At 34.3% G+C, this 26,741-nt stretch overlaps 1 pseudogene; it reads left to right on the forward strand.

Annotated features, from left to right (window-relative positions):
- Nucleotides 1–5,990: 5,990 nt before the first annotated feature.
- On the forward strand, nucleotides 5,991–13,636 carry LOC107022327 (annotated as a pseudogene).
- Nucleotides 13,637–26,741: the final 13,105 nt, after the last annotated feature.

The raw sequence follows: 26,741 nt of genomic DNA on the forward strand, positions 1-26,741 counted from the left end.
TATATATATATATATATATATATATATATATATATATATCCCACACGCCTCATTCTTTTTCTCCTTATAAGTTGTTGGTTTCATTTTTGTTTCCAAAAAGTTTTAAGGTAAGTATTTGACAATATTTTTTATGAATTTAGCTTGAAAGAGATTGTATATGTGATTTGGGACATATTTATGTATTCAAACATCATATTTAATTCACATTTTAGCTAAGTTCTGGGTATAATCTTGTGAAGATCTTTGTATTCATTGATTATATGTTGTGATGAGCTAATAGAAATGATTAGATTGAATTCAAATTAAAAAATGGCAAGAAACGACTCATAGGATGGATTGAAATGTAAAGTGAGTAATACAAGCTAAAACGGAGTAAAAATAGCTAAAGAAGAATCATGAGATGAATCTGACGCCCCATTTGTTCAAGCACTAAATTTCAAACATTCAACAAGTCAAGATTTGAGATGGAAACCGTGTGCACCAGAGCTCTATTAGTGAACCTTGTGTCGTGTCTCCCTGTCTATAAGATTAACTCGATTGTGTGTGCATGTGTGTGTTACACCTCGGGAATCCAATAACTTAATCTAGAGCTTTTAATGGAGTCTAATGACCTAAAAATGGCCAAAATGATGTTTCTAGACCTAACCTAATGTAATTAACTTGGTTAAGAGGTATTAGAGTCTAAACGTCACGAAATGATCATGACGACCGGAAGATTGTAAAATTGAACTAGTGTGTTCTTAGGTGTTGTAAGGGGCTTTGAAGTGTCTTATGAGGATGAAATGTTATAAAATTATTTAAATATATATAAACCAAATTTTAAGGGTCAAAAAGTCTAGGTACGACTCCCCAAGGACCACCCTAGGGGTCCTTGAGGAGGACCCAATCATTTGACCCAAAAAGCTGTCAAATGACAGCTTGACCTGTGGAGGTAGTGACGAGCCGTCACTAGGCTTACGCCCCGTAAGTGAGGCTCTGGGTTTGAGACTTATTCTCCCCACAAAGTCTTCTCATTTCCACTCTCTCTGACAAGACTTACGACCAGCAGGACGGGCCGTAACACCACCTACTGTCCGTAGGTGGTGGCCGTAAGTCACTGCCAGGTAAGTAAGTCTTCACTTTTATTTTAGGGTCTTATCTCGAGTTAGCTATTTAACTAGGGGTTATGAGGGGAATTTAGTGAGTTAATTACCTAACTAAACCTGACTACAAGACTCCAACCCCAAGACCTTAAGTCATTCTAACAAAACTCACATAAACACAACTCAAAACTCATTTTCTCTCTCAACTCAAGACTCCATTGAAGAAGAAGAAGATCAAGTTTTCTCTACGGCTTCAAGAACAAGACTTTTATTCATAAATCCTTAAGGATTGATAAGGTATGGGAACTTTTCACTCTTGGGATTATTTTCCCCTAGAGATTCCTTCAACTTGAATTTGAATGTTTTCCAAATTTCTAAATTTCACTTCAATTCGTGGGTTACCTTTAAAATTGACTTATTTGGTCTAGATTTGATTAATAATGATGAATTTATGAATGTTTATTAGTGAATTGATGTATTACTTTAGGTTTTGACATAATTCCTTAAAGACCCATGAATGTCCCTCTTCTCATAACCTTAACTCTTGAATTATGTTAATTAATGGTTAAAGGTGATGTAATTGAGTATGTTCTTGAATAATTGACTATTGTATGATGATGATGATTGAATTGTTGGGTAAATATCAATTGATTTAGGGGTGAATTCTTGAATGGGTTTCTTGGCCATTGGTAAGATCTTCAAGGTCATGAACATGTTATTGGAGTATTGTTGACTTACTTTTAATAATGTTGATTAATTGAAATATGAATGATGAAGTTATGAATGTGTTATCATGCTATAAAAATGATGGTTGTGAGATAATGATAGGTGTGCTATTATAAGGGGTTGAAGGTAATCCTCATGTACATCTTATGATTATATGAAGTAATGTACCTACATGATATTGGGTTGTAATGAAAGGTCTTTCTCATCCTATAACCTATGAGCTATGTACATGTTATATAAGGGTCTAAACTCCTAAGAGATATGTTATGAATTAATGTTAAGAAAGACTCAAATATACTTCAAAAAAGGAATTGTAGCTTAGTCCGAGTGAACTTGACATTGAGAGGTATTCCTTAACAAAGGAATGGAGGTTCACAATATGTTCTCTCATGAGGTGGAAAGTACAATGCTAGTTAGCATAAAGAGGTTTTTCACTAATAACCTCCTAGTCCCTTAACTATATGCCCCCATAGGAACCTTAGCTAGTCGATCCACCTAGATGCTATATGAATGTATATGTCTTACATTGGCAAGTAGGACACCCTCCTTTCGGTATGAGGGGATGACACCAGATTCCATGTTAGCTCACATGGTCTATGTCGGTTATGACGAAGTTTCTCGAAAGTCAAAATTAATGAATGAGAGCAAGAAGATGAACACTAACTAGGACAACTTAAGGGGTGTTACTTAGTGTAGGTAGGGGTATGAGACTTTACCTATACATTGCACAAGTGGACCTTGAGGGGAATTCTAGGGTGGGTTCTTTATGTATATATGGAATGCATGATGTTGGTCTCATATGATATAGATGATGTTAGTTTCACTTGATATACATGGTGTTCATCTAAATTGTCATGCGTGATGTTGACTACACTTGTTATGATGATGTATGAGGTAAAAGACAATGCTTATGGTCTCTATATTAGTTTTACTTAGTTTATGTGGGGTTATAGGGCTTCACATACACATTGCACTGGTGGACTTGGATTGGGGCTATGAGTAAGGTCTTGTGATGTATTGACGAAATGGACTCTAAACATGAAATATTAACTATGACTTTATTATGATGTTACTCTTGAACATGAATATGAACATGTCTTATTGTGGTTGTGATATGGACTTATATATGTTCTTGGGATGTGCATAAAGGCTTTTAAATTTAACATGGCATGCTTATAAACAAAATGTCCCTTTGTGTATGTTTTCAAATGATTTACTTGCATATGTTTCCATACTTAGTACATGTGGTATGTACTAATCTATATTTATCCTATTTTTCTACACAAAGTGTAGGTTCGGGCCATTGAGGTGATTCCACTCCTTTCTTGAAGAAACTTGGATTGTTATTCTCAAGTTGGTGATTCCTCAGGTCCGAGGACGGAGATGCTTGATTCTAGTTCTACTTTTCTTATTGAAAGACTCTATTGTAATTGGTATTACAAGACTTGTTGATGTAAGGGCTAAGTCCCAATTCTCGTACTCTTATGTTAGATGGTTATGTGAGACAAGTATAGATTCTATTTTGATATATGTTAAGTAAAGTTGAACTTCAAATGAATTTTTTTAAATTTTTAGCTTTTTATTATATGATGAATGCTAAGGGCTTGTCTAAGGCCTCTTCGAGGATGAAGACGCCACTAATGACTAGGGGGTACTTTCCGGTCATGACAATGTGTGTGTGTATTTGACAACGTTTAGGGTCGCCAGTTGCTTCAATTCATTAATAGAGGATTACAACTTAGTTTTGGAGATTAGAATTCATTGTTCTTAATTTTTAGGGTTTATTGTATAACTTTAGTAGATTATTGTGGATGGAAAATGATTATCTAGCAAGAGCTACATTAATTAATGATTTTTTTTCATATTTATGTTCTCTAGTAGTTTAATTTATTATAATTATTATTTTCCGCTAGTTATGTGTAGCTAAACTCATTATTAGGATTATGAGACTTAGAATATAATATGAATGATGATAACAATTCTTTATAATGAATATCTTTTCATGAAGGGATTATCATCGTGTATTACATTCTTTTTTTGTAATTGACATATTTTTTAAATTGTTGACAACATAATTATAAAGAACTCACATATATTTTTACATGCTTGACCATAGAATTACATATTAGGAAAAAAAATAATTCACAAGATTTGGTGCTACCAATCACGATATTATAACTTGAGCTAGAGAGTTTATAGTTTATTTGAGACTTTCGATGCATGAACAAGATAATTTTGACACTTAAGTATTAAGAAAAAAAACTTAGGATGTTATTCTGTTAACTGGGTCGCGAGGCTTTAATGGACTTATAGATATGTTAGTTTTGCACAATGAATAAACTTGAATGAATTGATAGTAAAATATTTGTTTGAATTTCGATATTGAAAAATCGTAACCCTAGTTCATCTTTATTACTGATAAAATCGAAGCAGTTAGTGGATTCTCATAAAACCCTTGAATTTTTCAATAATAGTTAATGATTTGAATATCAACATCAAAATTATAAAGATACTGTAGTTTGGGCAACATCAAAATTCTTATGTTATTGTCTGAGAGTGAAGTTTAGAGTTTTATAATTTATAGATAGCTATTATTTTCTTTTGAAGATAACAATGGATGTTGTTTTAGTCCATTGTAGGATTTTCTTATAGTTAAAGTTCGGTACTAAGTGTTACTGATCTCCCATGATTCTAATTGACCCAGAAATAAAAAGAATATTTAGACGACGAAGACTGAATTTTGCAATGAATAAAGAAAAAAACATGAGTTGATAGTTGAGGTTGCTTTACAAGTGGGTCATTGTCACGACTCAAGGTACCCCCTAGGCGTAACATCGCACATATAGGACTACGGGAGGCCCTATACAAGATATTTAACATGCATTAAACAAGATAATTGAAATTCAAGAGAATTTAAAAGACAATTCATATCAAGAGTTTTATAAAACAAAGTGGAAGTCTACATAGTCTCATTAGTCATCTATTACATCAAGAGTGATCGGGATGTAACTGTGGCATCAAATACAATATTTGAACAAAAGATAAAGACTGAAAGTCATAAAATGTCTGGTCCTCAAAACATGAGGACTCACCACAACTCAATGACACCAAAAGTGACCTTTAGCCACGGGAATGTGAAACCTGAACTTCGGACCCTACATTTGGAAAAAAAGTAGGCAAGAATATATGTTAGTACAAAAATGTACCAATTATGATAGCAATGCATAAAGACATAAAATAATCCTAAAAAGAGGAAAATTTTGTGTCATGCAAAGACCAAGTTAAAAACATGTGATAAGAGGTTAAAAGCATGGTTTCATATCAAGGTCAATGCAAGTAAAAACTTATCTTTTGAATACTTGTGAGGTACTTTTTGAATTAACCTTAGTTCATCATTATTGTTGTGGGAGACAGCTTTAACCGACATGTAAGACCATGTGATCAATTTACATGGAATTCGGTGTCCCCCACAACAAAAAAGAGTTAACTTACTTGCCAAGGTAAGACCATAAACTTCTAGCTAGATCTACCAGCTAATGTCTATCTAAACAGCCTATAGTGGCACATAATTTATGGGAAATAGGTAATCACCACTTGTCCACTCGGTACTAAGTTTAGTTCCCACAGAATAATCATTAATCATATTCATATGATCTTTAAGGGGCTTGATTAATCGCTTCTTGTCCTTACATCATGTGACATGGATAATCGCTTCTTGTCTTTCATTAGAGGACATGGGTAATTTCCTCAACATTAGAATAGATCCTTATCATTGGTTTATTTTAGGTGAGAAATCCTTTCAACCTTCAGAACCCCTTTTATATGAGAAAACCCTTTCACAATCATGTATTGAGCAATTTGTTAGAAATTTAGGAACTTTATGGAGGGAAGAGCTCTATATATAAGACTATCGTAACTTGATACCAAAAGCTTGAAATCAATGCAGGATTAGAAGACTTGATTTGAAACCCTAGGTTGACTTCTTCTTCTTCAAGCTTTCTAGAGAGAGAAATATTTTGGAGAGAATGACTTGTTCTTATTTTGGTAATTTTAGAGAATGAATAGAATGGGTTGATTTTGGGGGTAAAATACATTATGTAGGGCTTTGGGTTAAGGGTAAAACGACATAGTATTGAATTGAAATATTTAGGACTAAACTCTAAAGACCCTGACTTAAAACTGATGGACCATCTTGACAACCAGCCTTCACGGCTCGTCGAAGGCACCACGGGCCATATTGGCCGTCGTGGTCCTAGACCAGTGGCTAAGGAGAAAGGGTCCTCCTACACTACACCCCCGCAACCCATCAATGGAACCACGGGTGGTTATAGCAGTCGTAGTCCTTGAAAATAGCAAGGGGCAGAGACTATGTCCTAAGTAGGTCACGATGACTCGTATAACGACCCATCAACCTCATCATGGACCATCAAGGCCCTTGTGGGAGGGACACCTGCAGTCATTCTCTAGGAAACCTACCAGAGCCTCTTCACAGAACGTAGACCCCTTCACGACTAGTCTGGGGCTCCATAAAGAGTTCCATGGTCCAGTCTTAGCTTATGAATATTGTCTCTACCCATTTTTAGCCCGTTCTCAAATTCGAGGTGCTACAGTCATGCTAGGGTCATTAGACCTCTTTCACTTATTAGAAATTCTACTTTCAACATTACCAACACGATGTTACACTTAATGGATATGAATGATTTATTCGATGCTCTACTTCTTGAAGATCCAAATAATATCGTAAATACCTCGCAGAGATATTTATAGCTTACAATCTTTCCAATATATTTTAAGAAGGAATTACACTAGGGTAATTCCCATTTTCTCTTATTAGTGAAGCAAGTACATGAATTGCGTAATGTAAAGCATCTATCACTATCTGACTAAATTTACAAGTGAATTCTTGAAGAGGTTATTTCCTCCAAGTAGGTGTATTCATCTTACAGGTGAGATAAACAATTTCACATAAGTTCTAGGTTAAGCACTACATAAAGCTTGACTGAGATTTAAAAAAAACACAGTTTAATGTCCTATCACAATCTACGGACTAAGGTGTTGCTAAAGTACTTCCATAGATTGTTAGATGTAATCAACAAGTCCACATTATTATATAAATGTTGCAATAGTACATCTATTATAACGTTCTTAACTGTTGTGATAGACATTCAATCCTATTAGCATACTTTTAAAATAAAAGTGTCGCAATTAAAAGATATTCATTGTCTTAAATTTCTTCGTTACAACACGCAATGAAATCATTGCAATATACCCTTTGTGGCAAAGGTTTTTTGAAAAATAATAATTTATTGCAACACTTTTTACTTTCTCTTTTATAATATTTTCATACTCAACATAATTCCTGTTACGATCCAAGACTACCCCTTAAACGTGACATGGTGAATAGAATTTTGAAAGACCCTAAACGAACTACTTGACATAACATGCCACTAAGATAAATACATAATTGAAAGAATCATGAAGAAGGAACATAAGTCTCAAAGTTCAACTAAATATGATACCAAATAGAAGACCATAAATGAGGAACATACTTTGTCTGACAACAAGCCTCTGCATAGTAAGTGACTTGGACAAACCTCAACTCACTTAAACAAAACTGCAAATGACAGCAAGTCTGAAATGACATAAAAGCATAAATGTGTCCATGTCCTCGAAGCATGAAGACTCACAAAGTCTAGACAAGTATATCGGAATCTATGCTAACCGCAAGCTAGATGTGGATCACCGCATCCTATATTATAAAACAATATAGGCACAAGAGACATATGTAGTCATTACTCTAATTGTATTGAGAATGGAGAAGGAGGACCAAGTAAACATAACCTAAATTTGATTATATGATTTCATAAAAAAAACGTAGTATAATGTCATGCATTCTTCTTTGAATCATAACCATAACTTAAGCCTTTGAATAAGTCATAAAGCTTTGAGGGAGATATCGTTAATCGAAAAAAACCATATTAGCTATAACATGGAGTTAAATGTACTAATGTCATATAGAAAAGAGAGTGTCCTACTTTCCAAGATAGGTACCATAACCATAAGCTAAAGTGGATTCACTAGCCAATGTCCAATCGAGACATATCTACGGGGACACGTAGCTTTGAGATCTGAGTAATTGCCGCTAATCCAACTCGTTACTAAGTAAACTCCCAATAAAAAACATGTGTAAGCACAACATATTCATTATTTGAAACGTCTAGAATCTAGTAATATCAAATTATTCAGAAAATCTCATAAGAATAGCTCCTTTAAAATCATGATTTCATAACATATTCATAAAAATACTTTAATCAGAAGCATCTAAATCATGATAAGCTTAGCATACTAAAAAAGGAACTTCAATTGAAAGTGGCCAAATCATATCATTCTTTCATCATAGTAGATACTTAAATCACAAGTCACAATTTTCATAAACATAATTGATACTATCGAAAGCATCATTCATTCATAAATCCATTTATAACTGCATATATACGTATCAACATTGCTTTAAAATCATATTATTAAATACTGATATGGCATGGATTCATGAAAACATTATTGAAAATATTTAGGTATGATCAAATCATGTATAGTAAGATTATTCATGGAGAAAAAACTTCAATTCAATTGGACCTATGGAAGAATCATGAAAACCCTAGAAATTGGGTTGGAATCATATGTACAAATTTAGGTTCCTTTTGGGAATTAGTGGGTGGATAACCCATTGATGAATTTTTCACATACCTTAATGGGACACTAGCTTGAAATCTAAAAATGAGACTTGAAGTTGAAGAATCCTTGAGTCACATTTGGAGAGACTTGGAGAGGAAGACTTGAGGTTTATAAGAGAATGAGAGGGGATGGAGAGAGTTAGGGCCTAATTAAACCTTTAGAGTCTTCTAAGTATCCTAAAGCGATGTAGTTTAGAAGTTAAAATAATAGAAAAATACCAGAATGTCCATGAGAAATAACTGTTGAATAGTTTCTACAGACATCATGTAATGTTTGTACATGGGGCCACAATTCATATTGATGATGTTTAACTATGATCAGGTGACCATGAGTCGTAGTCAATTGTACGACCTGTACATTGTCATCCGGAGATCCAAGGTACTAAAATCACAGGGTATAACACCCCACAAGTCTCCAAGCTAAAGTCAATTATTTTGTGTTGGAGGATACTTGGAAATTAATTAAGGTAATAAAATCCTCCAACACAAAATTGAGTTGAAAAATTTCTTATTGGTAAAGTTTCCATATAAGATCTACTTTGGTCAACTTCATATGACCATATATCTTAAAATATGAAGAACTACATGTCTCATAACCTATAAATTTAAAGGTCTTCGAATCTTTTTTACGAGGTCACCAACTTTGCATCGTTCCGAGTTCGGAGTAGAGAGTTATGATCATCTTACTAAATAATGCAGTGCAATTTCATCATTGTCGCGGGAAAATTCTAAATAAGGTAATTTTCTTCCCCTTAAACCACTAGGAAAACCTTAAAACATATTTCGTAACACTCCTATGAAGCCCTATACAATCTTATTTTTGATCTTTTTAGTTCCTTCTTCTCCTCTCTCAAACTTTAATACAAAATTTCAAGGAATACCAAAGCATAAGACATCCAACCATGATTCTTTAAAATATTGTTCAAGATTCTTCTCCAAGTAATGTTCTTCCAAATGTTTTTGAAGTTTCTTCTTCAAAGTAAGTCCTTCTCAAAGTGTTTCAATCTTTCTAGCTCCAATTCTTTCTTATTATCATGATCAATAGTAGAAATCTCAATTCTTGGCTATAGGATTTTCAAGAAACTAATTCAAGAATCTCAAAAAAGAATTTCTTGATTATTCCTCTTCAAATTAGGGTTCTTCTTCAAGATTCATGAAGCATTTAAGGTATGTAAGATTATCAAAGTAAGGAACTTTATTTTTCCTCACGCCCTACTCCTAAAATATATTTTTTTAAGATCAATTTAGATTTTTCACCCAAGATTCTATGATTTCAAATTTCCTTTATCTCCTATCATTAATTTTTTGATTTTTATAATCAAAATTATGGTACTTTATGTCATTAATGATTATTGATTTATGGTTCATGCTCTTATACCACATGAATCCCTTTTTAATCAAAGTTATTTAAAAACATTATTGTAGTATTTCATATGCATTATCTTCATGAATAAAATATGTTCAAGATTTAAAAGAAATCTTTCAAGAAAGTATATTTATTTTTAGTTACATTATTTTCGAGAAGTATTTCAAGAAAGTATTATTATCTTTAATTTCAAGTGCGTGATTCTAAAAGAGTTTCAAGAAAGTGTATTTTACTTCAAGTGCATTGTGTTTCAATTGATTCATATAAACACATACATTATTCATGATTTTTTGACTATGAAATTATGAAGAAAAGCTTATGAACTTATTAACTATGAGCATGAATTTGATAAACGATTTATGCATGGTTTATGAAAAGATTAATTTATGATTTAAGGATACTCTAAAGTAAATGTCAATGATTTGTGAAAGGTTATCTCACATATAAAGGTATTGTGAAAGGTTTTCTCACATATGTATGAATTATGAGTTTTAATGGAGCTATTCTGATATGAAATTGTGATTGGAATGGTAGTCTTAATTATTGTCTTTCCAAGTATAATTTTATGATTATGATCATGACTATATTAATTATGTTACGATTTTACTTAGCACAGAGTGGACTAGCGACAATTACCATGTCCCGTCAACTATGTGCCACCATAGAATGATTGTCTCAGATAGACGTTATCTAGTGGATCCACTTTATCTTAGATTTATGGTTTTTATCTTGTCAAGTAAGGACACCCCTTTCGATGTGGGTAGATACTAGATTCCATATTATAGATCACATGGTTTATGTAATTGGTTAATGATAAATATCCCATAAAAGAACTATGTTTTCTTCAAAGTTTTTATGAAATCTTCTCAAATGGTTTTAAGTATGCATTGACCTCATACATGATTTATGATTTCTATATAAAGGCTTTTGTCACGTTTCACTTGATCTTGCATATCATATTTATATTCACTATATTCAGCTTTACAAATTATCATGTATACATATATCTCATACTTTGTACATTCGAAGAATTGTTTCACATACATCTTGTGCCTACATTTTTTATGTGATGTAGATTTTAAGGTTTTTACTTTCAAGATCCGTTGGATCATAACTTCCAGTTTGAAGGTGATGAGTTCTCGTATTGGGGCACTCAAGTCAGTTTGTGGTTCTAGTATGTTATTTCTATTCACATGTATTGATTAAGGTAAGTGGGAGTCATGTCCCGCTAACTATAATTAATATTAGTAGAGGCTTCATAGACAGTATGTTAGAGTTATTGTATTCAGTTGATTTTATTTCAAATTTCTTTCACATTACATTTGTTTAATGCAAAACTTTATTCAAAAATATACTGAACAAGCATTCCATAATTATGCTTCTGCTCTGTCATTTTCATTCTTTTACATGTTCATATTTAGTTGCTCATAACTATGCCAATAATAAGGGCTAGTGTGATGTCACTTGTAATTCTAAGCACTGTGTTACGACTAGAGAGTAGTCTAAAGTCGTAACACTAGGTTTTGGAAGTCAAATCCCAAGCCTCATTCAGGACCCCTAGACCCATCCACGAGCCATCGTGTTGGCTCATAAAAATTCATTAACACTTGAAATTTTCTCGACTATTAGGATATCATCTACGACATTCATCCATAGATCGTGGAACAAAGTACGATTTGTACTTCACTTCGAATAAATTTGCACCAACAAATTTTCTGCAACCTTTTCAACTTATTTCAGTCACTTTTACATTTCCAGGTGATACAATTTTAAATAATTTCAAATCCTTCTTCTTTGATGAGAGAATCTAGTTTTTCAAAATTCTGTTCCAAAGCTCTAACAAACTCAAGCTCCGATGAAGGTGTTTTTTTTTAAAAAAAATAATTAAAGAGGACTCGAAGGCCCATTTATTAACAAAAGAACTATTATATGTACAACTAATCCAAAAGTGACCATTTCCAAATGGAAAAAAGCAAAAGAAAAATATCAAAAGGAAAGTATAGAGAACAAATTAACAATAAGTTACAACAAAGTTCAGGTTTTTTCATTCCTAGATCTGAACCCTCCTTGTTACCATCTTCCAACCTCCGCAGAACCAACTGATTGTAGTTGAGCTTTATCAAAACCATTCCCTAGCTAACATAGGACCTTTCACTAAGCATTTGAAACATCCATTCAAAACATTTTTTATGCGTCCAAACAGAATGATAAGAACAATGAAAACCTTCATGTTGTTTCACTTCATTTTTTACTTGTGAGGCAAGAAGCCATTACATATATTCCGGTAAATCTACCTGAACATGATGTTTAACTAGATGTTTTTATTAATTGGTTTTTAAAGGTTAATTATTTTACTAATAATGAACAAGATGTTTAACCAGATGTCTTCAAGAAATTCACCGAACAAGATGGAAAATTCAAGGAAACGCTTACTAATGATGTCCAAGGATTATTTAAGTTTGTATGAAGCATCACATCTCAGAGTTCAGGATGACGAGATTCTTGAAGAAGATCTTACCTTTACCACTACTCATCTCGAGTCTATTGTCCCCAACTTGAGCAATAACTCTCTTAAGGTTAAAACAACCTATTCACAAACACTTCACCAAGTGTGGGAGCAAAGGAAATACATATTCATTTATGAAAACAATGATGCACATAACCATTTGCTTTTTAAATTTGCCAAACTTGATTTTAACGTGCTGTAAGAGTTGCACTAGAGAGATCTTAGTGACCTTACAAGATACTACATTATTTGATCAATATATCTTCTTTAATTAGGTGAATTAAAACCGTTGTTCTTGTGATGTATGAAGGTGGTGGAAAGATTAGAATTTTGCAAATGCAATTCCATATGCAAGGAACATACTGGTTGAGTGTTACTTTTGGATATTATGAATGTATTATGAGTCAAAGTATAGTCATTCTAGAAAAATGATGACAAAAGTACTCAAGATCACCTCGAGTATTGATGACACTTTTGATGCTTATGCAACCTTTGACGGACTTGTGACTTTCATTGATGCTATCCATAGGTAAATCATCAAAATTTCACAAGTACAGTTATGTTTTGACAATAACTCACTATTGAATATGAGAAAGTAAAAATGTTTTTCTGTAGTTATTATTAAATCTACATATACACACACAAGGTGTAAAAGTCAATTAATTAGCTTGTCATTTTGACTTATTAGATGGGATGCTAATGCAATCGATTCAACACCGTCATATATGAGACCTATTTATCAATCCCTTCTAGACATTTACAGTAAAATGGAACAAGTGTTGTCCAATGAATCCAAATCAGACCATGTATACTATGGAAAACGTGAGGTAATATTATTGTTTACCTAACCCACAAGAATATATTAATTTAAGATACTAGCTAGTGCTAATTGTATAAGAAAAAACTACTTGTTATTGTTTTTAGATAAAAAACAAAGATTGTGAGAGCCTATTTTAAGGAAGCCCAATAGTCGAATGATGCTAACTATATTCCAAAATATGAGGAGCACATGGGGATTCCGCTGGTATATGATAGGAAAAACAAATTTCTTGGTCAGTGTGGAAGAATTTATATTCAAAGAGACTTTTGAATGTTAATGAATGAACCTTCAATAGTTCGAGCTGCTTCATTGATTAGTAGAGAAATGGAAGATATTGTTGGGCATGAAGTAATCAAGCTAAAAGATTTATTCCCATCTTTTGGTATTTTTTCATTATTATAAAGGAATTGGCAAACAAAGTTAGTCGTGAGTATTCCTTTATGATTTAGGTACCACGATAACCTATCCTTGGCTCCTGGTGTAAATGGTATATATATACCATGGATCTGATTCCTAATGGAACATGGTAACTGAAAAGATACTTTGTTGAGGTGCCACGTTCCGTTAGTTGTTAGGATATCCCTAACTCTCATTAGACTACCTGCTTCTGTCAGGGAACCTTTTATAGCTTATCTCAAGGTTCTACCATCATCTTACCACCTATAATACCACAGAGATGTTGTTTCCCACTTCCCAACCGATCATTTTATACATCTCATATAAACTTTCCATCCTTTACTTAGACCTTTCCATGTCCTGCTATAATTTGTATTTTTTTATTATATTGGTTGTTTTAAGACTTTTGAGGAGTATTTGCTGATTAGTAGGGATTATCATAGAGAGGAGATATTTTTGTATGCCTTCTTAGCCAGTTTTACTAGTAGGGAATTGTTTTCCTATTAATCATTTTGGGCACCCAGTCTGCAATCAACTTTTTATTAGTTAGCATTTTCCAGTCTACCATATGTAGCTTCCTTGTATACCTAGTGGAGCCGTATATGAAATTTCTCTGTATTTGATCAATTTTTTTGTAATTACAGATGTGAGCTCAATGTATTGCATAATATGCATGAGGATGTTATTTAGACATGCCATAGCAAGTGTGGACCAACAATGTTTAAGACTTTTGTTTTCCACCCCCCTAGTTTTTGGTAGATATTGTCTATTATGAACTAATAAACACTAACAATGGACTTTTTGTAAAAATTGGAAAACCTAGATATTTACCAAAAAAAAGTACTTCTCTTTGTACTTAGTATACCAGATATGTTGCTTAGTAGTTCTTTGCTACAATGTTTAGAGAAGATAAACTTTGATTTAAAGTTGTTTATATATTGTCCTGATTTTTCAATGAATCACAGTAACACTTTATTTATGATTTCAGCATTATTGGGATAAGGATTATCATTTGCAAAGAGTAAATGGGATAAGGAGGGCGCTTTTTTGCAACTTTCATTGGTTGCCAACTATTTTTTCTAACTTCCGCTTCAATCTCTCTAGAAAACATTTCCATGCAGAGTATGAATATATATGGTGATATAGGATCCCCTTGCCTAATGCTTGTAGAAGGTTAAAAAATCAGTGCAATCTCCATTCACTAGTATCACAACACTGCTTAAAGGAATGCACGACATAATTAAGTTGATGAGGTTCGTATGGAGGTCAAAGTATATAAGTGTTTCGCGGATGAAGGACCACTAAACTTTGTTGAAGACATTTTCTAGATTGATTTTAATCATCATATTCGTCTTCTTACCTTTCATTTTTTCGAAATGGGATATGATCTCTTGGACTTTTATCGCATTATCTTTGGCTTGCCTTTTTCAGAGAAAGCTCGATTGGTATGGTCTTATCAGATCATTCATTATTCTTTTCAGTTGATTTGCTTTAATTTATGTAATGGTCCTATATGTGGTGTTGCGCAGGCTAATGGGTCTAAAATCTTTTAGAGTACTGGCTCCCTTAACTTTGGGTATCAAGCAAACATAAGTTTGATTGATATCCTTACGTATTTTTTCTTGCTGGAAAGCTTGTTCAAATAAAGTATGATTGACTTACCAACTATATCCCAATATTTTGGTTAAAAAAAGGATGTAAACCATATGGGTCTGGGGACTTTGAAAAATTGGAAGGAGAACACTACTTGTTTTATCTCCTCTATTGTTGGAGTGTCCCCTTACTTTTTGGAATTAGATGGTTGTTTTTTTTAGTATAGAACTTATGGTGTATGGGTCTATTTCTGGCGAGGTGCGAAATAATTTATCGAAGAAGTTGAGTGTTATAGTTAACAAACCCAGTAGATCATAAATCTTTGTTCCATGCTCATTTTCTAGCACTATGATTTTGTTTTTCTTCTTCTATTTAGGGTAGTTATATGAAAGAATCTAGTATTAGAGTCTCCATCATTTAACCAATTTATTTTTTATTTTAATTTCCAAAAATCTTCCTCTTTCTCTAATACTTGGTTAAACTCTTGGGTTAATTCTTGCTCAAGGTTATAAGGAAAGTACTAGATTTGTATCTAGCAGAGTTTTGGATGCCTTCAATTTTCCTTATAAGGCTCTTTTTTTTAATATAGAAAATATTCCCAAAAGGTTGCTTGTTCCATTTGGTGGTTGTTATTTTAAAATCTGGAATTATATCCCTTATGATATGATGTTTGACCCAACAATCTTGTATGATGTTCTTTAGGTCAGGGTGAGTCGTTCACATCTATTCAAAATGAAATATGTTTGACGGCATTTTGTTTGGAATATAGATATGAGCAAAGGGCAGTGATCAGAGTGGGTACATGGGAGATGATGTACTTAGGAGTTTGGGAAATTTTGGAGCCATTCATTATTCGCTAGGTAACGGTCAAGTCATTCTAGAATAAGCTTCCCTCTGTATCTAAGCCTTTTATTTAGTCAAGTGTGTTTCCCCCCCCCCCCCCATAAAACCTAGGTCAAGAGCTCGCATTAGTTTAATGGATCCTAAAAGCCATTCATTTGTGGTCTATTTGTCGGTCTACCCCCAACCTTGTCAGAGCTACTCATTAGTTCGTTAAAATCCCCTATTAACTAACTACCCTTATCAGTATTTTTTTTATCTTTTCATGGCCTGAAGTTTCTATGGAAGTCTTGATTATTACAGCCCCTGCAATTCCAGATTATTAAGTTCATTGATCTATTCAATTTGGGTGGGACTATCATCGTTATTCGCCTCCCGTTTAAGGATGTCCAAAACCGTAGAGTTGGGTTCACTACCACTATAAAGTTCCCTATCTTCGCCGAGTGTGGCCCATATATGTCTATTGATGCTTTTATTAAAATTCGGAGGAAAAGTTCGGATGCACTTATTTTTGAATTGTTCTTTGAATAACATTACTTTTACCTCTTTTAAAATCCAGGTCTCTATTGATGTTTCCATTATCAATACTATTGCTCCTTATAGATCCTGAATACTTAGTTTGGTTATATGATTGGACCTATGACTAAGGGAGATAAGGAAGGATGGGGATAATGTGGTACCTGAGAGGATGATTCTACATGATTTGGAACATTCGTGTTTGGATCTTCCTCCTCATAGTTTTCCATGTTCTCCTCCTGCTCCTCCATCAAGATGTTTGATGGGGATATTGCTATTTCTTGGACCTGCTGTGGGAAGAAGAGGGGTGAAAAGGTAAATAGGTCTTATTGCTGGACCTGAGCTAGTGGGTTGAAAAGAGGCATTTCCCACGTTCAAAGCTAGTAAAAAGAGAGTTGGGGTAAACTACAGCCTGGGGTGGCTGAGGATAGTGGACATCCATATATGCTTCCCATGCTAACCTCATCCCCTCTAAGACCGCTTGGCCTACGAATGTGGGGTTCTGAGCAACTACTATTATTTCCGTCACTTCGACTATTATTGAAAAAAATAGGGCCTGTCCATGGAGACCCACCTCTAACCAAGACTGGGGACTAGACTCTTAGGAACAGCTTCGATAACATACCCTATAGTCATTGCTATTATGGGGAATTGGGGGAATAGAGTTGGAAAGTTTTTTGGTGGGTTCATCATGTTCTTAATAATTTGGCTCGTAGAGGAGTTGGGAGAGTGTGGAAATAACATTTTTCTTAAAGTGTTCCTCCTTTGTTGTGCTAAAATAGGGGTTCTTGGCATTATGTGGTGTAGGTAGAAATTATATAGAAATATATTGGATACAAATAATTGTTTTTAACCGAAAATGGAATATGAAATTTTAGAAGTTAATATACTAAAATTGTTAAATAAAAATTCCTTGTTGTCCTTATTTGGGTATAGGGGTGACTCAGTATCATAAACATATATGTTTCTTACTGGCGCGTCACCACAACTATCTGAATGGATGGATGTAGATAGGTCCACCTCGACTTGAGTTTCTTGATTATAAACTTCCATCTCAGTTCCTAAAAGGGTGGAGTTAGTAATGAAAATCTTAGATAGTATGTTAGTTATAGTATTAGAGGTTAAAATAGAGGTAGTTTTAGGGGTCTGTGTAGTGAAATAGGTCTTGTAGTTTCGTTTGAGGACAAGCTATCCAACATCTTATCTTTTGAGATAATTAAATCTGTTGATAATGCATTAATGATATCATTAGATTTGATGTTTGAGGACTGAAGAATGTTTGTAATTTGCGCCCTTTTTCAATCCTCATAGGCACCAATATTTGAAACAGTAGTTTGCTTAAAGGAGTTAGATGTATTCTGGTTTGATTGTTGGGGACTTCTCCGATAATTAAATAGTTTAGATTCAAGATACTTACCTGTATTGGCTTCAAATAATTTGACATTGATACTTAGTCTTTCATCTAGCTTCTTCTCTGTTGTGTGCTTGTTGCTAGGCTTTTTCATTTTTGAGAAAAACATTGTTTGCCATTGTTCCTCCTCCCAGTCTATGGTTAATGCTTTCAATTTAGGGTCTCTATTAGGTGTATTGCTGATTAATCCGTTTCCATATTGATAATTGTTTTGTCTGTTACTTTTTGGATTGGACAATTAAGAAAGTTATGGCCAAGGACCCTACATTTATTGCAAAGTATGTCGTACCCTTCATATATAGTTTTTTTGTGGTGTCCAATTAGTATGGACTTTTGAATCGGTATATTTAATGGACTTTTATACAAATTTGTGCATATCATCCTCTCAATGCTGCTGAGGTACATACATCTATTTTTATGAATTTTTCTAGTCTTTTCACCATTCTGGCTAAGATAACATGGTCGCAGAACTTGGTTGGTAATTCCGATAGCCTGACCCATATTGATGAGATGTTCTCCTTCAATTCCGGTGCTACAAAATTTGGGATCCATAGCTTTAAAGGAAATAACCATTGATGAACCGCATTCTGTATAGCTCTTTGCATATTTTCCTCCTTAAGGAATTTTACTATGAAGTAATCATGTCCCAAATTAGTTAGTGTGATTTCTTCAGTAGGTCTCCACATATTGTTAGTCTTATTTTGAGGTAATGGTGGCTTAATTTTTCCCTAGAAGTTTGATGAATACTGAGTGACATGGTCAATAAAATCTTCATTTATCTTTCTCGGAATGCACTGCAGTATTCCCACTGTATTTTTATTGTTGTTCCCTAATGATGTCCAACTGAGTCTCCTTTTGTGCTTCAAATAATCCACATAGATTGCTAACATTTGAGGGGTTAGGGGGTTGTTTGAGTTGCTAGTGTGTTCAGATCTTCCTTAAATGATTATTGGGTGGTCTTAATTTGTGCCTCCACGTCTAGAAAAAGGCAGGCAAGGGGACAGGGACGGGGGGACGGGACGAAGGGGGACGACGATGGGGGGATTTAGCCGATCGCGGGATTGGGGGGACCGGGACTGGGGGGGACAAAAATATGTCCCACCCCGTCCACTATATATACTGGATGGTGCAAGGTTTGGCGGGACGGGACGGGGGATTTTTTATTTTTTAAATACTTATTTATTTGTATTGAAATTATACATTTGTAGCTAATAAATTTTAAATTTAACTTTTAACTTTCAAATTAAATTTTTAGATTTCAAGTTTCAATTTACAAATTTCAAGATTCATGTTTCAAATTTCAAGTTTTAAGTTTCAAATGTCAAATTTGAGAAGTTTAAATTTGTATTTTAAATATTTTAAAGTAATGTAAACTTGAAATTTCAAATGTCAAGTTTCGATTTTTAAATTAAGTATTTTAAAGTTAGTTTAGTATATATTTACATATGTATGTATAATTGTATATATTAAAATTAAAATGCAAGACAATAATTGTATAAAAAAGACTTGAATAAAACCTTCAAATTTGTTCAATAAAATCTAATTGCAACTTAGAACTAAGAAAATACAATTAACAAATATTAGTGGAGTAACTAATCTACGCAGTCACCTTCTAGGAAAGATTCTGTTTCAATAAGTATAATATTTGTTACAAATATTAGATGAGTAACTAATTTATGCAGCCACCTTCTAAGAAGGGTTCTGTTTCAATTAGTTCTCGTATATAATCTAATAATACCTGTTTTCTCCTATAAAATTCAATTCTAATTGTCGCATCATATCAATGGTGATATCCTCCAATGTTGGCAAGCTTGCTAGAAACTCTTGTGACTCTAAATCATCATCACTACATTCAATTGTCATTTTGATCCAAGTTGCTTGTTTGGAACTTAACTTTGGCAAATTATTATTCCTCCTATCGGCATTGACCCAGTCTCTAAATAAAACTGTTGTTTCCAAACTGTCTTCCGCCAATGAATGTCTATGATCGCAAATTTGAAACCTTGCTGCACTGAAAGGAGTCTCTGATGTAATTGATGAAGCTTGAATAGCTAGAACATCACGAACCATTTTTCTCAAAATTTGAAATGCAATGCTCCGCCTCCTCCACCATCCTAATAAATCTTCATTGCCATCTTTGATTTCCAATGCTTCTAACAATTGATTATGATATTCTTCAAAATAATCACGGTTAGTAGAATTAAGCCAAGAACACCTCGCATATAAGTTGTAATTCGAACTTCACAATCAATCTCAGGATTAGAAGTTTGACCAACTTCTCCTTGAGTATTTTTCGTAGTTCTATATTTTTCATACAACATTTTTGCTTCTAATTTAATGCTAGACTTACATGTTTCACAAGTAGGAATTTCGTCTGATAAAATTTCTAAAGTTTAATAAAAAGTGTCAACAAGTGCCTTCACTCCTCGTAATTTATAATCAGGATGACGTAAAGTAGCAGTTAAATAAATCTGAGGAATAGGAATTTTTTTTAAAAAAAATTTCAATCATACCTTCGATTGCAACTCTAAATTATCTAATTTTTTTTATATTTAGAAAATTGAATTGAAAGAGCACAAATATTTATTAATACTGATAGAATAGTAGTATAATAAATTCCAGAAAACATGGTTGTATCATCATATAAAAGTCTTAAAAATTATAATAGTTCTTTAGTTTCTTCCCAATCTTCATCACAAATTCTATCTAATGGGTCGGCATTATGAGCATTAAACACCATTTGTATGGGTCTTTTATATTTGTAAGCAACTGAAAGCATTTCGTAGAAAATATTCCACCTTGTTTTAATATGTCTTGGAATTTTTCTAGGTGACAATTCACATAGTAAACAACGCTCATTAAATTCCTTAATTCTAGTAGCTTTGTTAGTATGAAAAATCCAGGCAACGACATATTCAATTTTCATTCAACCACAATCAAATTATGAAATACCATCTTGTACAACTAAATTTAATATATGTGCAACATATCTAACAAGAAAAACATTACTGTCAATTGGACATAATCTAACTTTAATATCTTAGCAGCGTTTGTAGTATTAGAGGCATTATCTAATGCCATAGACATTACTTTATCTATAAGAATGTAATAATCTAAAACACTTAAAATATTTGAAGCTAAATATGCACCAATTTTTTTCTCTACACATTGTTTATAACTTAAGATTATTTTTTGCAAATTGCAATTACAATCAATTTAATGTGCTGTAATAGTTAAATAATCGTTTTCATTAACACTCTGACCCATGTCCGATGTTATAGACACTCCACTATCTAATATGCTAAATACAACGAAGAAATTGACAATGTTTATCGTGATATTCAGAAACATCAGATTTAACAGTATTTCTTGAAAAACCTCTATTAGCAGGATTATAAGTTTGTTGAATATATTCAATAAAATCGGGATTTGAAGGAAAACTATAAGGAAAACCAAAAAAGAAACCATTTTAGATAAATTTTTGCGATCATTCCTTATTATATTTATATTGTGTTAGTGGACACCAGGTTAGAAGGATCTAATGTTCCTTGAACCATGTTAGAAGCCCCTACCGATTCATTACCGCTAATATCAAATTCATTAACTGGAATTCCTTTTTTTCTATTGGCTAATGCTTTAGCTTCTTTATATTGAATCGACACACAATATAACAAATGTTTATTTAATCCCCTCGTCCTACCTTGACCCCCATATTGTTTAAATTTAAAAGGTTGCTTACACTTATTACAAATAGCAACACTATTTTCCTTATCGAAAGTCATAAATTGACACACAATAGAAGTTTTAGGGCGTTGATACTTCACCTTCTTTCTTGTGGGAGGTATAAGAGGTGGACGTCCACAATTTTGCTTCGTTGAATTTATACTTTCATTTGGAACTTGTGTTACCGGACTCGTAGGTGTATCTTCTAATTCATGTTCTCCCAAATCAACTTCTACTTCTTCACCTTAATTTTCATCAATATTAGGATTAATATTAACATAACGTTGTTCTAAACTTTCTTGATCGTGTTAAACATTTGAATGAATATCATAAGCAATATCATCAACAAAAATAGAATCATTTGTATAAAATATAACTCGAGACATTGATTTAGATGAAGTAACACCACATTTACTATTAGTTTTTATTACTCTTTTTTTACTAAAACTAAATATTTTTAAAATGTCTCTTTGTTCGTTCTCTTGTTCTTTATCTTTTCCTTTACCGGTATATTTTTTGCTAGAACTCATATTTAATTATATATAAAGTGTAATATAAAAATAATAATAACACAAAAATTAAAGACATAAAATAAAATATAAATATTATGAAACAAATGTACCAAATATATGCGTTAGTAGCATACGTTAAACCGATTCTTGAAGCTTATAGTTTGTTGTAACTTGTAATTTGTAATTTGAAAATCCAACCACGAACCTTCGGTAATAACCTGCTAGACCTAAGAAACTTCTGATATCTGTAGCAGAGGTAGGTCTGGGCCACTGTTTCACTGCTTCTATCTTTTGTGAATCTACGCGGATCCCTTCGCTAGATACAATGTGACCAAGGAAAGCAAAGGATTGCAACCAAAACTCACATTTACTAAACTTAGCAAATAACTGACGATCTTTGAGAGTCTGCAGAACAACTCTCAAATGACTTGCATGTTCTTCCTCACTCCTAGAGTAAATGAGGATATCATCAATGAAGACGATAATGAACAAGCCTAAGTACTATTTGAACACTCTGTTCATCAAATCCATGAAAGTTGCAGGAGCATTTGTTAGTCCAAACGACATAACTACAAATTCATAATGACCATACCGAGTTCTGAAGGCTGTTTTCGGAATGTCACTATCTCTGACTCTGAGCTGATGATAACCCGATCTGAGGTCTATCTTTGAGAAATGACTAGCACCCTGAAGTTGGTCAAACAAGTCATCAATCCTGGGGATGGGATACTTATTCTTGATTGTGACCTTGTTCAACTGTCTATAGTCAATGCACATTCTGAGAGAATTATCTTTCTTCTTGATGAACAATACTGGTGCACCCCATGGTAAAATACTAGGTCTGATGAAACCCTTATCTAGAAGGTCTTTCAATTGCTTAAGCTCTGCTAGATCCATTCCGTAAGGAGGAATAGAAATAGGCTGGGTATCTGGAAAGAGATCAATTCCAAAGTCGATTTCCCTTTCGGGAGGAACCCCGGGAAGATCTTTTGGAAATACTTCTGGAAATTCACAGACTACTGGAACTGACTCAAGAGATGGGGTTTCAAGGCTAGAATCCTTAGCCCGAACTAGATGATAGAAAAAAAACCCTTAGATATCATCTTTCTGGCCTTAAGGTAAGAATTTAATCGACCCATAGGCGCTAGGCTACTACCCTTCCATTCTAAGATTGGTTCGTCTCTAAACTGAAAACGAACAATCCTAGTTCTACAATCGACTGAGGCATAACATGAGTGTAACCAATCCATGCCTAGAATGACATCGAAGTCTACCATTTCTAACTCTACTAGATCTACTGAGGTGACTTTCTGAGAGACTATGACAGGGCAATTTCTGTATACCCATCTAGCTATAACTGGGTCACCGACTGGATTAGAGAGTGAGAAGGGTTCTGAGAGGGTTTCTGGACTGACACTGAATTGGACTAATATATAAGGAGTTAAAAAAGAAAGAGTAGCCCCTGCATCTAACAATGCATAAACATCAAGGTCAAAGACTTGTAACGTACCAGTGACTACATCAGAAGAACCTTCCTGATCCTGGCGAGCCTGAAGAGCATAAAGTTTGTTCTGGCGCTGACCGCCACCTGTACCAGATGAGTTACCCTACTGAGTTGGGCGACTTGCTAGTGCTGCTGAATTTGTAGATTGATCTCTACCATTACCACCTCCTTGAACATGTCTAGAAGGACAGTCCCTCAAGTTGTGACCAGACTGACCCCCATCCAAAACATCCTTCTTTTCCTGCAAGACACACGCCCAGATGGTTCTTACCACACTTAGGGCAAGTGGGGTAAGTGTTGGTGCCTGAAACACTTCCCTAAGACTTAGAGCCTGGTGCTCCGCCCTTCTGGTCATACCTATTCTTGGAGGATGGAACACTAGCTGATGAAGGGGCTGGAGCTTAAAACATTTGTTGTCCCTGCGAGCGATTTCCACCACCTGATTTCTGCTGAGAATAGTCATAGTTCCCAGTCCTAGCATTCTTATTTTCCTTAGCCTGTTCCCTAAGCTTATCACCCTCAACCTGGTGAGCATGAGTCATAAGCCTAGATATGTTCATATCTCCCAGCAACATAGCATTTCTGCACTCTGTCTTCACCAAATCTGATACTCCATACAAGAACTTATTCATCTGAGCTCTGGAGTCAGCAACCATGTGAGGAGAATAGGTGGAGAGTTGGTTAAACTTCAGCCCATACTCTTGGACTGTCATGTTTCCCTGCCTCAAGTTCATGAATTCTTGGGCCTTTGCTTCTCTCAACTCTATTGGGAAAAACCTGTCGAGAAAAGTCTCACTGAAGCACTCCCAAGTAATAGTAGATGTATTTGCACCCCTATTATCCTTCCACTGAGTGTACCAAATATGAGCCACGTCTTTCAGCTGGTATGACGCCAACTCAACCCGATAATTCCCAGTAATCTGCATCACCTCAAAGATCTTCTTAATTTCGTCCAAGAAATTCTGAGGATCTTAATTAGTCTGCGATCCTAAGAACTCAGGCGGATTAATCCTAACAAAGTCACGGACCCTTGCTGCTGCTGATCTACTATTTTCATTCATAGGATCATGAACCCGATTGTTCTGGTGGGTCATACTCTGAGCCAACATCTGTATGGCATTCCTGAACTCAGCATTGGAGACTTCTTGATCTGGGATTGGAGGAGCTGCATTTGCATTCCTGGCATTCGCATTCCTAGCGTTAGCTCTACGATAAGGCATGATCTGAAACGTAGAACGTCAAGTTAGAATGGAATAAGATCATACCTAACGCACGATAAGAGTAACAAGAAAGTGAAGTTTTTCCTAAAACACTTTATAGCCTCCTTAACATTAGATGTGGTGCACTTCACACCCATGAAAAGGAATCTACTTAGTGCGGCTTTTTCAGACATCTTAGGAATCTTGAACCTAGTGCTCTGATACCAAGTTTTGTCACGCCCCAAGCTACCCCCGAGATGCGGACACGGAACCTAGGACCACAAGTGATCCCAAGCTAACCCTACTGGCATGATCATGAGCATACTAAAAATAATAAACTGTTGCGGAAGCTAAATCATACTTAAAATGAAAAGATGGGGAATACCCATATTCCATAACTGAGATATTTGAAAACAATGAGTTTAATACAAAACAAAATCTTAACTCAATACTAAGCTGAATCTAACTATGTCTGAAAATAGCCTCTAAACTAGGCTAGAAATACTGGGACAAGCCCCAGCTAAATCTAGCAAAAACTGAAACTAAATGACTAAAGACTGAAATGAAACTCATGACTGTTGTCCTCGGAGAATGAGGACTCACCACTGAATCTGCTGAACTGGAGATTGGAAAATCGATCTATGCGTGATCTGGATGATGAGAACCTAAACCAACATCACGAGAAGATGTAGCGTACGTATGCGTCAGTACTTGAAAGGTACTGAGAATGTAGGATAGAGTAAAGTTGAAATAAAACATAATTGAACAAGCAGAAAAACAAATATAATAATCTGAATGTGATGTGCTGATTTCTGAGCTAACTGGATGCAATGACCAATTTATAACATGCTGAAAATGAATACTGAATATACTGATAAATGGTCAATGCAGAGAGTCTGACTGAACTGTGGGAGCTACTAATAACCGATAATAAAACCACATGAGCTAAATGTGGAGTCCGATGTATACGCTCCATCGAGAGGACCCAATATACCCTGCCAAAGGTATAAAAGCATGTTGGCGTGATCACTAAACTGATTGCCCACAGAGGGGACTTACTACCTACTTGGCTAGTATTCTGGGACTATTGGGTACGCTAAACCCTAATCCAACTCGGTATTACGCTACTCCCAATGAATTCTGTAATTTGACTGATTATATCTGAATTTCTGTAAATATTGGATAGCTCAAAACTGAACATGCAAACTGAGAATGCAACAATTAATCTGGTAATTATGCATTTATAACTGAGGCATGTATATCTGAAGTGTCTGAAATATATGACCTAGCATGTGTAATTCAAGAACTAAAGAAATACAAAGCTAGGGTTCTGAAATTCATGCAATAATCTGAGTAATACATGATAATCTGATTTGGAACATATATTTTAATAAATTCATGAAGTTATATCAAAGTTCTAGAAAACCTAGGTTTAATCATGATAATAGAATCAAGAACTGACTGAAACTAAGGACCAATGGGTGAAAGAAACCCACTAGTGAAATCCCACATACCCGGTGATGAAATTCACGGAAAAATACTTAAGTTTCGGGGCTGGAACTGCTGGAGCTTGTGGCGTTCTTGAACTAGGGTTCTTGAGCTTTTTTCTCCTCTCTTGCTTCTAGTTTTCTAAGCTTTGATTTAATGATTTGACTTGGATATGTTTTAATTATGTTTCTAGGCTTAAACTGACTAAAATCTGATGACTTAGGGTCAAAACGACGTAACTTAGGGTTTAAACGGAGTAGCAAAAGGTCAAAAAGACCCCTGGGAAGGTTGCTGTCGGGCCTCATGACGGCCAGGACTGACGGTC

This window comes from Solanum pennellii, chromosome 6 (genome assembly GCF_001406875.1).
Source record: "Solanum pennellii chromosome 6, SPENNV200".
Lineage (NCBI taxonomy): Eukaryota > Viridiplantae > Streptophyta > Magnoliopsida > Solanales > Solanaceae > Solanum > Solanum pennellii.